At 43.5% G+C, this 11,501-nt stretch overlaps 1 protein-coding gene across 4 annotated transcripts in view; it reads right to left on the minus strand.

The window, feature by feature from the left end:
- Positions 1–11,501, minus strand: part of FCHSD2 (FCH and double SH3 domains 2) — a 299,407-nt gene that overhangs the window by 252,962 nt on the left and 34,944 nt on the right. The window lies entirely within an intron of this gene.

Consider the following 11,501-nt stretch of genomic DNA (forward strand, 5'->3'; position numbering starts at 1 on the left):
ATTTGGGGAATGAACCAGTGGATTATAGACCTCTTTTTGTCTCTTTCTCTCTCTGTAACTCTGCCACTCAAATAAATAAGACAATAAATCTTATTATAAATAAATCTTATTTATTTATTTGAGTGGCAGAGTTACAGACAGTGAGAGGGAAAGACAGAAAGAAAGGTCTTCCATCGCGGGTTCACTCTCCAACGGCCAGAGCTAGGCAGATCCAAAGCCAGGAGCTTCTTCCAGGTCTCCCACGAGGGTGGGGCCCAAGCACCTGGACCATCTTCCACTGCTTTCCCAGGCCTTAGCAGAGAGCTGGATCAGAAGAACAGCAGCTGGGACTAGAACTGGCACCCATCTGGGATGCTGGCACCGCAGGTAGAGGATTAACCTTCTGCGCCACAGCACCACATAAATAAATCTTTTATAAGAAAGAGAGAGAAGCACTTTATGCCTTTTCTTTGGCATATCCAAATTGCCACCATCACTACTCTTGTGTTTTGAGGTTATTATGAAAAATAAGAGTTACCTGAATATTAGCACTGCAACAACATCTGATCTGATAATGGAGACAGCATCATCCCAAACAGCATCTTAACCACTGCTACAAATGCCCATCCCCTTAAAATCAAAGTCTTAGTGTTCAATTCTTAAAAATCATCAGACAGCCAAGACCCACAGAGCTGTTTTTTTTAATAATATTTGCTCATTTATTTATTTTTTATTTTATTTGAGAGGCAGATTGATAAAGGGGGCCGGCGGCAGCACATGGGGAGCAAATTTCCATCTACCAGTTCACTCCCCAAATGCCCCCAACGCTGGGGCCAGGCTAGGCCAAAACCAAGACCTTGGAACTTCATTCAGATCTCTCACATGGGTGGCAAGGTCTGAAGTACTTGAGCCATCATCTGTTGCCTCCTGGATACATTAACAGGAAGCTGGATCAGAAACGGAGTAGCTGGGACTTGATCTGGCACTACATGGGATGCAGGCATACTAAGTAACATCTGAACCTGCTGCACCATGACACTCATCTCCCTTGATGTGGAGAAATTAGAACTCTCATGTAGGGTATTGAAGATGCAAAGGGGTGCAGCTGCAGTGGAAAACAGCCTGGGAGCTCCTCAAATGTATATAAATACAGTTACCACATGAGCCATCAGTTCCATTCCCAGGTACATAGGAAAATGTGGGGAGCAACTCGGACTAGACTAAGTTACTGGAATTAAGACTTATTCTATGCATCTGCTCTCCCACAATATGGCGCTGAGAAGGGAGTAACAACTTCTACGCAGCTGCCTCTCGCCAATTTGATTGACTGAGTTGCAGGAGCTAATCTTGCTCCTGATTGGAGGAGAGCAGCGTACTCGGCGTGTGGGTAGCAGAGTTGGGATTGGTGGAAGAGGACTATAAAGGAGGAGAGAGACAACAGGCACCAGGAACATCTAAGGGGAACATCTATCTGAAGGAACACCTGTGCAGCCCCCGAGAGAGCCGGCCGGCGGTGTGCCACTCCCCCGCGGAAGTAGGGAAAGTGGCTAGGGGGAACCGCCCTTCCACGGAGGTGGAAGGGACGGTAGCCAACCCGGGAAGAACCAGCAGCAAACCCGGGGAGGGCCGAGCAGACAAAAGAACAGCGCAGGGTCCTGTGTCGTTCCTCCACGAAGAGGGGGAGCGACATAATGGTGCCGTGACTCGGATAGGAAGCCTAGGCAGGGCTTAGTGTCGTTCCTCCATGAAGAGGGGGAGTGACAGGAAAACATATGTCCATACAGAAACTGTTAAATGGGTGTTTATAACAGTATTATTCATAACAGCCAAAAAGTAAAAATAACCCAAATAGCCATCTGAGAATGAATATCTAATAAAGATGTGATACATTCATAGCATGGAATATTATCAGCCATAAGAACATCCAAGAATGTTCAAATTATTAATGGTGGCAATGGAGATAGGGTATCAGTAAGCACAATATGAACATTAAAAAAATAAAGATACAGGGCAGCCATTTGGCACAGCAGTTAAAATGCCACTTGGGACCCCTATCAAAGTACCTGGGTTCAAATTCTGGTTCTGCTTCTAATTGCAGCTTCCTGCTAATGTGCACCTTAGAAGGCAGCAGGTGATGGCTCAAGAACTTGGGTCCCTGCCACCCACATGGGAGACTAAGTTCTGAGCTTCTGCATTTGGCCTGGCCAGGCCTGGCTGTTGCAGACATTTTGGGAGTCAACAGGCCAATAGAAGAGCTCTTTCTGTCTCTCTGTCTTCTAAACAAATAGAAATGTTTAAAAAATAAAGATACATACACCAGGTTGGCTAAAGTTAAAGACAGGTAACTATAAATACCAATGAGGACAAAGAGCACTGAAATTTGAACGTGTTGTTGGAGGCAGTATAAAATGACAGCCACTTTGGGAGAAAGCCTATCATTTCTTACATGATTAAACAATCCTGATAGAGCAATTCTAACAGTAGGTATTTACTAAGAGAAATGGAAAAATATATCTCCACCAAAAACATTTGTACAAAAACATTTATAACACTTTTATTTACAAATAGCCAAAAACAGTCCAGGTGTCCATCAATGCAACAACAGATAAACAGTATTCAAGAGCTGTTTTATATTATAACAATATTTAAACAGCATTAAAATGATTATCTGAAATTACAAAAAAAGAACTGTTTTTCAATAAAACAAAAGCAAGCTGAAGGGACAACTGAAGCTAAGTCTGGCAAAGATCAAATTATTTGGCTTCTAACAAAAAATATTGATCCTACAGATTCTGGGAGGCAGCAGTGCGAGCTGAAGTGACTGGATTCCTGCACTCAAGTGGGAGACCAGAGCTGAGCTTCCGGCTGCCAGCTGCATCCTCTGCCCAGCCCCAACCAGTTGAAGCATTTAGGATTATTATGAAGGCTAAATGAGTATATATTTGTGAAGTATTTGGAACAAACTTGACATATAGCAAATGTCATGAAAGTATTTGTTAAAAAAAAGTACAAATATTACATTCCACAGTTTATAATTATACAGTTAATCCAATTCAAACATTTTGATTAAATGAATATGTAAAGTACTAACAAAAATATATTTTAAGTACTTCTGGCCTTAAATGACAGAAAAAGTCAAATCTCCCTCTTCTTATCCCAGGAATCACCCAAAAGCAGTATTAACAGTGAGAAACATAAATGCAAATGGGATCTCCAGTAAGACTGGGAGACATATAGAGTGTAAGTGGGAGACAGGTGTTGTGGTGCAGCAGGGTAACCACTTGGGACCACCCCATCCCATAGCACAGTGCCAGCTTCCTGGCTGCTCTGCCTCTAGACCAGATGGAGTCACAGACTCTTGGCTTAGTGCAATCCAGCCACGATTGTTGCTGCCAAGGGAGTGAACCAGTGGAAGGAAGATCTCTCAATATCTATATCTCTATCTTGCTCGCCCTCCTCACAACTCTTACAAGTAGATGAAAAAAAATTCTTAGAATAATAATAAAGAATAAACACCACATGCCAAAAGGAGAGAAAATTAACCAAGAGAAAAAGGGAAACAATAAGGCACGAAGTTTCAAAACTCCAATGGAGGGCACATTTCTTCAAGCATACTTCCTGAGACATGAAACTTAAATTCAGCATTTGCAACAACAAAAAACAAGGAACATAGGCTTATGGAAGAAGCTTCCTTGCTCATCGTTTGAAGAACTAAAGTAGACGGAACTAAATTAGGAATCAGACAAATAAGCCACATTGGCAGGAACTGGATTGCTGATTTTGGCAAAAAGATAGTAAAGGAGCCAGCACTATGAACAGCCCTAGTAGCAGCCAATCTTCACAAAATGGCTGAAGAGAAATAAAGTCTTTTAAAACTCATACATGCAACCCTTCTTGGAAAGGAAATTACTATAAATTTGGCAATGGCCACCCAGAGCTACCAATATCTGATATCCTAAAAAGGGAGTGGGAGTATGAGGAATAGGGGGAAAAAAGCTCGTTCAAAAACAAGCAACCAAAAAGAGAGCAGCAGCAATATCTATACAAATACAAAATATTAAAGAGAAAAACAAAACAAGAAAAATAGGTGGAAAAAGCTGCCATGGAACAAATGAAATACATTATCAAGTATTTCAAAGGATCTAATTTAATTTTTAAAAAGTTAATGAAGCAAGCTTCCTTCTACTCCTACTTTGCTGAGGATTTTTCAAATTTTTTCCCTCTATTGAAACAATCACGTGAATTTCCCCCCATTCTTTCTATTAATATTGTGTATTTCATTAACTGATTTTCTTATTTTGAACCATCTTAGCATTCCTGGGATGAACCTCATTTAGTCATGGTGTATAATCCTTTTAACATGAGGTTTCATTTGGTTTCCTAGTACAGTATTTCACTGAGAATCTTTTTTTTTTTAAGATTTAGTTCTGGGGCCGGCGCTGTGTCATAGCAGATAAAGCGGCCACCTGCAGTGCTGACATCCCATATGGGCGCCAGTTCGAGTCCTGGTTGCTCCACTTCAGATCCAGCTCTCTGCTATGGCCTGGGAAAGCAGTAGAAGATGGCCCAAGTGCTTGGGCCCCTGCACCTGCGTGGGAGAACCAGAAGAAGCTCCTGCCTCCTGGCTTCGGTTCTACCCAGCTGCCGCCGTTGGCAGCCACTTGGGGAGCAAGCCAATGGATGGAGGACCTCTCTCTTTCTTTGCCTCTCTGTAACTCTACCTTTCAGGGAGGGAGGGAGGGAGGAAGTCAGTTCTGGCTGCTCCTCTTCCAATCCAGTTCTCTGCTATGGCCTGGGAAAGCAGTAGAAGAGGGCCAAGTCCTTGGGCCCCTGCACCTGCATGGGAGACCCTGAAAAGGTTCCTGGCTCCTAGCTTCAGATCAGCACAGCTCTGGTCATTGTGGCCATTTGTGGAGTGAACCAGCAGATGGAAGACCTCTCTCTGCCTCTCTGCCTCTGCCTCTCTGTAACTCTGCCTTTCAAATAAAAGAAATAAACCTTTAAAAAAAAAAAAAAGTGGCTGCTTAATCTCCATGTTTGCAAATTTCCTAGTTTTTCTTTTTTTTTTTTTTTTTTTTTTGACAGGCAGAGTGGACAGTGAGAGAGAGAGACAGAGAGAAAGGTCTTCCTTTGCCATTGGTTCACCCCTCAAATGGCTGCTGCAGCTGGCGCACCGCCGGGAGCCAGGTGCTTCTCCTGGTCTCCCATGTGGGTGCAGGGCCCAAGGACTTGGGCCATCCTCCACTGCACTCCCGGGCCACAGCAGAGAGCTGGACTGGAAGAGGAGCAACCAGGACAGAATCCGGCGCCCCGACTGGGACTAGAACCCGGTGTGCCAGCGCCACAGGCGGAGGATTAGCCTATTGAGCCACGGCGTCGGTCTCTAGTTTTTCTTCTATTAAATTATTTCTAGCTTCGTTCCAACTGTAGACAGAGAAGATAACTCATGATTTAAATCGTTATAAAGTTTACGGATAATTGTTTATACCTAACACTTGGTCTATGCTCTGCACACTTGGGAAGACCATATATATGCTGCTTTGCTAGCTACAGTGTTGTGTGTGTCCATCAAGTCTAGCTGGTTTATTGTGTTATTAAACAGAACAGAGTAATAGACCAGAAAAGAAAATCAAACATCTATTAACCAACTTATTTTTGACAAGGGTACCAAGACCATTCATTCCCTAGGGAAAAAATAATCTCTCCAATAAATGATGTTGGGACAACACTTCCACATGCAACATCTAAGTTGGACCTCTATCTCTTTATAAATATAATTCAAAAAGGATCAAAGACATAAATGAAACAGCTAAAACTTTAAAATCCTTAAAAGAAAACACAGGGGTAAAACTTTATGATGTTGGATTTGAAAAGGATACTTAGAAACCAAAATCCAAAAGCATAGTCAAAAAAAAAAAAAGGCAAACTAGACTTTACTAAAATGTAGGCTTTATGCAATAAAAGGTATTATATATATTATTATATGAAAGAACCATAGGATGGAAAAGTATTTGCAAATCAAATATCTGATAAGAGTCTAGTACACTTCAACCAAAAACCAAAGACAACCTAATTTAAAAACAGGCAAAGGATGTGAATAAGCATTTCTCTGAGGTGATATATAAATGGTTATCTATCACATGAAAAGATGCTCAACAACATCAGTCATTAGGGAAATACAGATCAAAACCACATGAAGGCCGGCGCCGCAGCTCAGTATGCTAATCCTCCACTAGCGGCACCGGCACACCGGGTTCTAGTCCCAGTCGGGGCGCTGGATTCTGCCCTGGTTGCCCCTCGTCCAGGCCAGCTCTCTGCTGTGGCCCGGGAGTGCAGTGGAGGATGGCCCAAGTGCTTGGGCCCTGCACCCACATGGGAGACCAGGAGAAGCACCTGGCTCCTGGCTTTGGATCAGCGCAGTGCGCTGGCCGCAGCACACCGGCCACGGCAGCCATTGGAGGGTGAACCAACGGCAAAGGAAGACCTTTCTCTCTCTCTCTCTCTCTCTCTCACTGTCCACTCTGCCTGTTAAAAAAAAAAAAAAAAAAAGAAGAAAAAAAAAAAAAACACATGAAGTACCACTTCACACCCACGATGACAGTTATAAACCGATAATAACAAAAAACATTAAGTATTAATAATAACAAATAATAATAACAAAAAAAACAATAATAACAAAAATATTAAGTATAATAACAAAAAATATTAAGGATGTGGAGAATCAGAACCCTCATACGTTGCTGTTAAGAATATAAAATGGGGCTCCTGTTATGGAAAACTTCTTGGCAGTTCCTCAAAGAGTAAAACACAGAATTACTATATGACACAGCAATTTCATGCCTAGGTATGTACTCAAGAGATCTGAAAACAGATGTTAAAACAAAAACCTGTATACAAATATTCATAACAGCATGACATAACATAAAATAATGAGTCGTAACAGCATGGCTCTTAACAACTGAAAAGTAGAAACAACACAAATGTCTATCCAGAGATCAACAAACAAAAGTGGGGCCAGCACTATAGCCTGAAATTGCCTGCAGTGCCAGCATCCTATATGGGCAAAGGTTCATGTCTTGGTTACTCCACTTCTGATCCAGCTCCCTACTGTTGTGCCTGGAAAGGCAGCATAAGATGGCCCAAGTCCTTGGGGCCCTGCCACCAGATGGGACAACCAGAAGAAGCTCCTGGCTCCTGGCTTCAACCTGGTCCAGTCCCGGCTCTTGCAGCCATTTGGGGAATGAACTAGTAGATAGGGGATCTCTCTCTTTCTCCTTCTCTCTCTCTGCCTTTCAAATAAATAAACAAATCTTCCATGAAAAAAAAAATAATAACTTGTGTCCTTACAGAAAGAGTGGAGGATACAGTTCAAAACAAAAACAAATAGATGAGGGGCCGGCACCGGGGCTCACTTGGTTAATCCTCCACCTGGGGTGCCGGCATCCCATATCGGTGCCAGTTCTAGTCCCGGTTGCTCCTCTTCCAGTCCAGCTCTCTGCTGTGGCCTGGGAAAGCAGTGGAGGATGGCTCAGGTGCTTGGGCCCCTGCACCCACATGGGAGACCAGGAGGAGGAACCTGGCTCCTGGCTTCGGATCTGCAAAGTTCTGGCAGTAGCGGTCATTTGGGGAGTGAACCAACGGAAGGAAGACCTTTCTCTCTGTCTCTCTCTCTCTAACTCTATCTGTCAAATTAAAAAAAAAAAAAAAAAAAATGAGGGCCAGTGTTGTGGTATAGCAGATTAAGAAGCAGCTTGTGACTCTGGCATCCCATATCAAAGTACTGGTTCCATTTTTATCTGGTCCCCTTCTGATCTAGCTCCCTGTTAATGCTCCTGGAAAGGCAGCAAAAGACAGCCCAAATACTTGGGCTCCTGCCACCCATTTTGGAGACCAAGATGGAGTTCCTGGCTCCTGGCTCCTGGCTCCAGCCTGGCCCAGACCTGGCCATGGTGGCCATTTGGGGAATGAATCAGCGGATAGAAGGTCTTACCCTCTCTCCCTCTTTTGTTTGTTTGTTTGAAAGTCAGAATTACACACAGAGAGAGAGAGAGAAGAGATCTTCCATCCACTGGTTCACTCCCCTGATGGCCACAACAGCAAGGGTTGGGCGAGGCCAAAACCAGGAGCCAGGAGCTTCATCTGGATTTCCTACATGGGTAGCAGGGTTCCAAGCACTTGAGCCATCTTCCACTGCTCTCCCAGATGCATTAGCAGGGAGCTGGATAGGAAGTAGAACAGTCAGCACTTGTGGGTAGCACCTCAACATGCTGTGCTACAACGCAGTCTGTGGTATTTTGTTATGACAGCAAAAACAAACTTCATCCACATATCTGGGCACTACAGCTCAGCCAAGCTGAAGGGAGAAATGACAGCCAGTGATTAATAGGTACAAAAATGCTTTTTTGGAGTGGTAAACATATTCCAGAATTACACAGCGATAATGTTATACAACATTGTAAATGCTAGAAGTCACTGAATTTTATGCTATAAAATGGTTAAAGTGGTGAGTATGTTTTGCTAATTTTACTTTGATTTAATTTTTTAAATGAGTATTTCCTGTGAACAAGATGTGGGCCCAAAGTAAGAGTGAGTGCCATCACATAAAGTTGTCAGGTACTATTTAGTTGGGCCACCTGGATTATCAGTGGGTCTTCAAAAAGAGAAGCTAGGGGTGAGCCACAGAATTCCTAAGGGATTGTTATCATCTGAATGTGTTCCCCCAAAATTTAAATATTGAAACTTAATCACCCATGTGATCCTATGAAGAAGCAAGGATTTTTTGGAAGAGATTAAGTTATGGATTAGTACTCTCATAAGAAAAGCTGAAGGGAGTTCCGTGGCCCTTTTTCCTTTCCATCTCTTCCTCTGTGTGAGGACAAATGTTTGTCCCTTTTTACTCTTCTGACTCTTGTACCACATAAGGACACGGCATTGTCTCCTGTACAAAGCAACAAAGTGGGGGACATCTTGGAAGCGGAGTAGGCCTCACCAGACACAGCATCTGCTTACTTCTTGATCCTGGATTTCCCAGACTCCAAAACTAGAAGAAATAAACTTCTGTTCTCTAAAAATTACCCAGGGGACAAGCAGCTAAGCCACCAATTGCCCACATCCCACAACAGAATACCTGGATTTGATGCTCAGCTCCACTCCCAACTCCAGCTTCCTGCTCAAGTGGATCCTGGGAGGTAGTGTTAACAGCTCGTGTAGTTGGCTTCCTGCCAAACATGCGGGCGACCAGGATTAAGCTCCCAGCTCCCAGATTCAGTTACAGACATGTGGGGAGTGAACCCATAATGGGAATTTGCTTGCTCTCACTCCTTCTCAACTAAATGTTTTTCTAAAAATTAACAAGTCTGTGGTAATTTCTTTAAGGCAGTGACACAGCAAGAGGGAGATGAAGAGACAGAGATCTCCCATCTGCTAGTTCACTCCTCAAATGACCACAGTGGCCAGGGTTGGACAAGACTGAAACCAGGAACCTGGATCTCCATGCGGGTCTCCCACATGGCTGGCAGGATTCCAAGCACTTGAGCCATCTTCTGCTGCTTTCCCAGACTCATTAGCAAGGAACTGAATAGGAAGTAGATATGTCAGCACTCCTGGGATGATAAGTGTTTCAGGTAGCCATGACACAACACAGTCTGTGGTATTTTGTTATGGCAGAAAAACAAATTAACACAGTGACACAAGGGCAGGATGCAGCCAGAGGAGAGGCAAATACAAAGGGAAACACAAGGTTTTGCTGTGAAAGATCCATGGGAGGAACTCAGCAACCCAAATTAAATGGACAAATCCCTTGAAGGACACATATTACCAAAAATAGAAAATCTGAGGAACTCTACTGCAATTGTGAATAAATCAAAATGTATTTATTAATTTGGAAGGCAGACTGACACAGAGAGAGGAGAGCATAAAGCAACATAAACTATAAAAGAAAATTTGGGAGTCAGCATTGTGGTATAACAGGTTAAGCTGTTGTCAATAATGCCAACATCCCATATGGGCACCACTTTGAGTCCTGACTATTTCTTTCTAAAATTCTAACTCCAGCTCCTTGATCCAGCTCCCTGCTAATGCGCATGGGAAAGCAGCAGAAGGTGGTCCACCACTTCAAATCCAGCTCCTTGCTAATAGGCCTGGGAAAGCAGCAGAAGGTGGTCCACCACTTCAAATCCAGCTCCTTGCTAATAGGCCTGGGAAAGCAGCAGAGGATGGCCCAAGTCCTTGGGCCCTCGCATCCACATGGGAGTCCTGGAAGAAGCTCCTGGCTCCTTGGCTTCAGATAGGCTCAGCTCTAGCTGTTGCAGCTATTTGGGGAGTGAACCAGAGGATGGAAGACCTCTCTCTGTCTCTACCTCTCTCTGTAACTCCGTCTTTCAAATAAATAAATAAATCTTTAAAAAAAAATTTTTTTAAAGTTACAGCAATCACACTCCTAGGCATTTACCTAAAAGAAATTAAAATGTGTCTATACAAAGACTTGTACACAAATGTTTGCAGCAGCATTATTTATAACAGCCAAAAACTGGAAACAATGAAATGCCCATCAACTAACAATAGATAAACAAGTTGTGGTTACACCCTGCTATGGTTTGAATGTCCCTCCAAACACATGTTGAAATTTAATTGTCATTTTAACGATATTAAGAGGTGGGACCTTTAAGAGGTTAGACCATGAGAGTTCTGCCCTCCTCAGTGGGATTAAGGCCATACAAGGGGGTGAGCTTAGAGAGCAGTACTGTGGTACCCGGGTTATCAGAATATCTGCTCAAGTCCCGGCAGGACTACTTCTGGTCCAGCTGCCCAATAATGTGCCCCTGCTACCTATGTGAGAGACCAGGATGGAGTTCCTGGCTCCTGGCTTCAGCCTCACCTAGACCTAGCTGTTTCAACCATTTGGGGAGTAATTCAGATGGAAGATCTCCCTCTCCCTCTGTGTCTCTGTCTTCACTCCCCACCCCCACCAACTCTGTCTCTGCCTTTCAAATAAATAAGAAAAAAAAAAAAACTTTAACCTCTTTTCATCCTTCTGCCTTACCACCAGGTGATGCTACATCAAGAGATAACTTGGTGCCAGCACTGTGGCTTAGTGGGCTAAGCCTCCGCCTGCGGCACCGGAATCCAATATGGGCACCGGTTCAAGACCTGGCTGGTGCTCTTCCGATCCAGCTCTCTGCTATGGCCTAGGAACAGTGCAGGATGGCCCAAGTGCTTGGGCACATGCACCCACGTGGGAGACCTGGAGGAGGTTCCTGGGTTCCCACCACCAGGGAGTCCCGGATTGACCTCCTAGGTCCTAGCTTCAGCTTTGGCTCATCAGGCCGCAGCAGGCATTTGGGAAGTAAACCAGCAGATGGGAACACTCTCTCCCTCTCTCTGATAAATAACTTTTAATTAAAGAAAATTATATCCCAATAAGGTTAAGAAAAAAATGAAACATCATAAAAGTACTAAATACTAAAATAACAAGTACCATTTTTAAGTACCATATCTTCATAACATACAAAACACCGAAATAA

Source organism: Oryctolagus cuniculus, chromosome 1, assembly GCF_964237555.1.
Source record: "Oryctolagus cuniculus chromosome 1, mOryCun1.1, whole genome shotgun sequence".
Taxonomy (NCBI): domain Eukaryota; kingdom Metazoa; phylum Chordata; class Mammalia; order Lagomorpha; family Leporidae; genus Oryctolagus; species Oryctolagus cuniculus.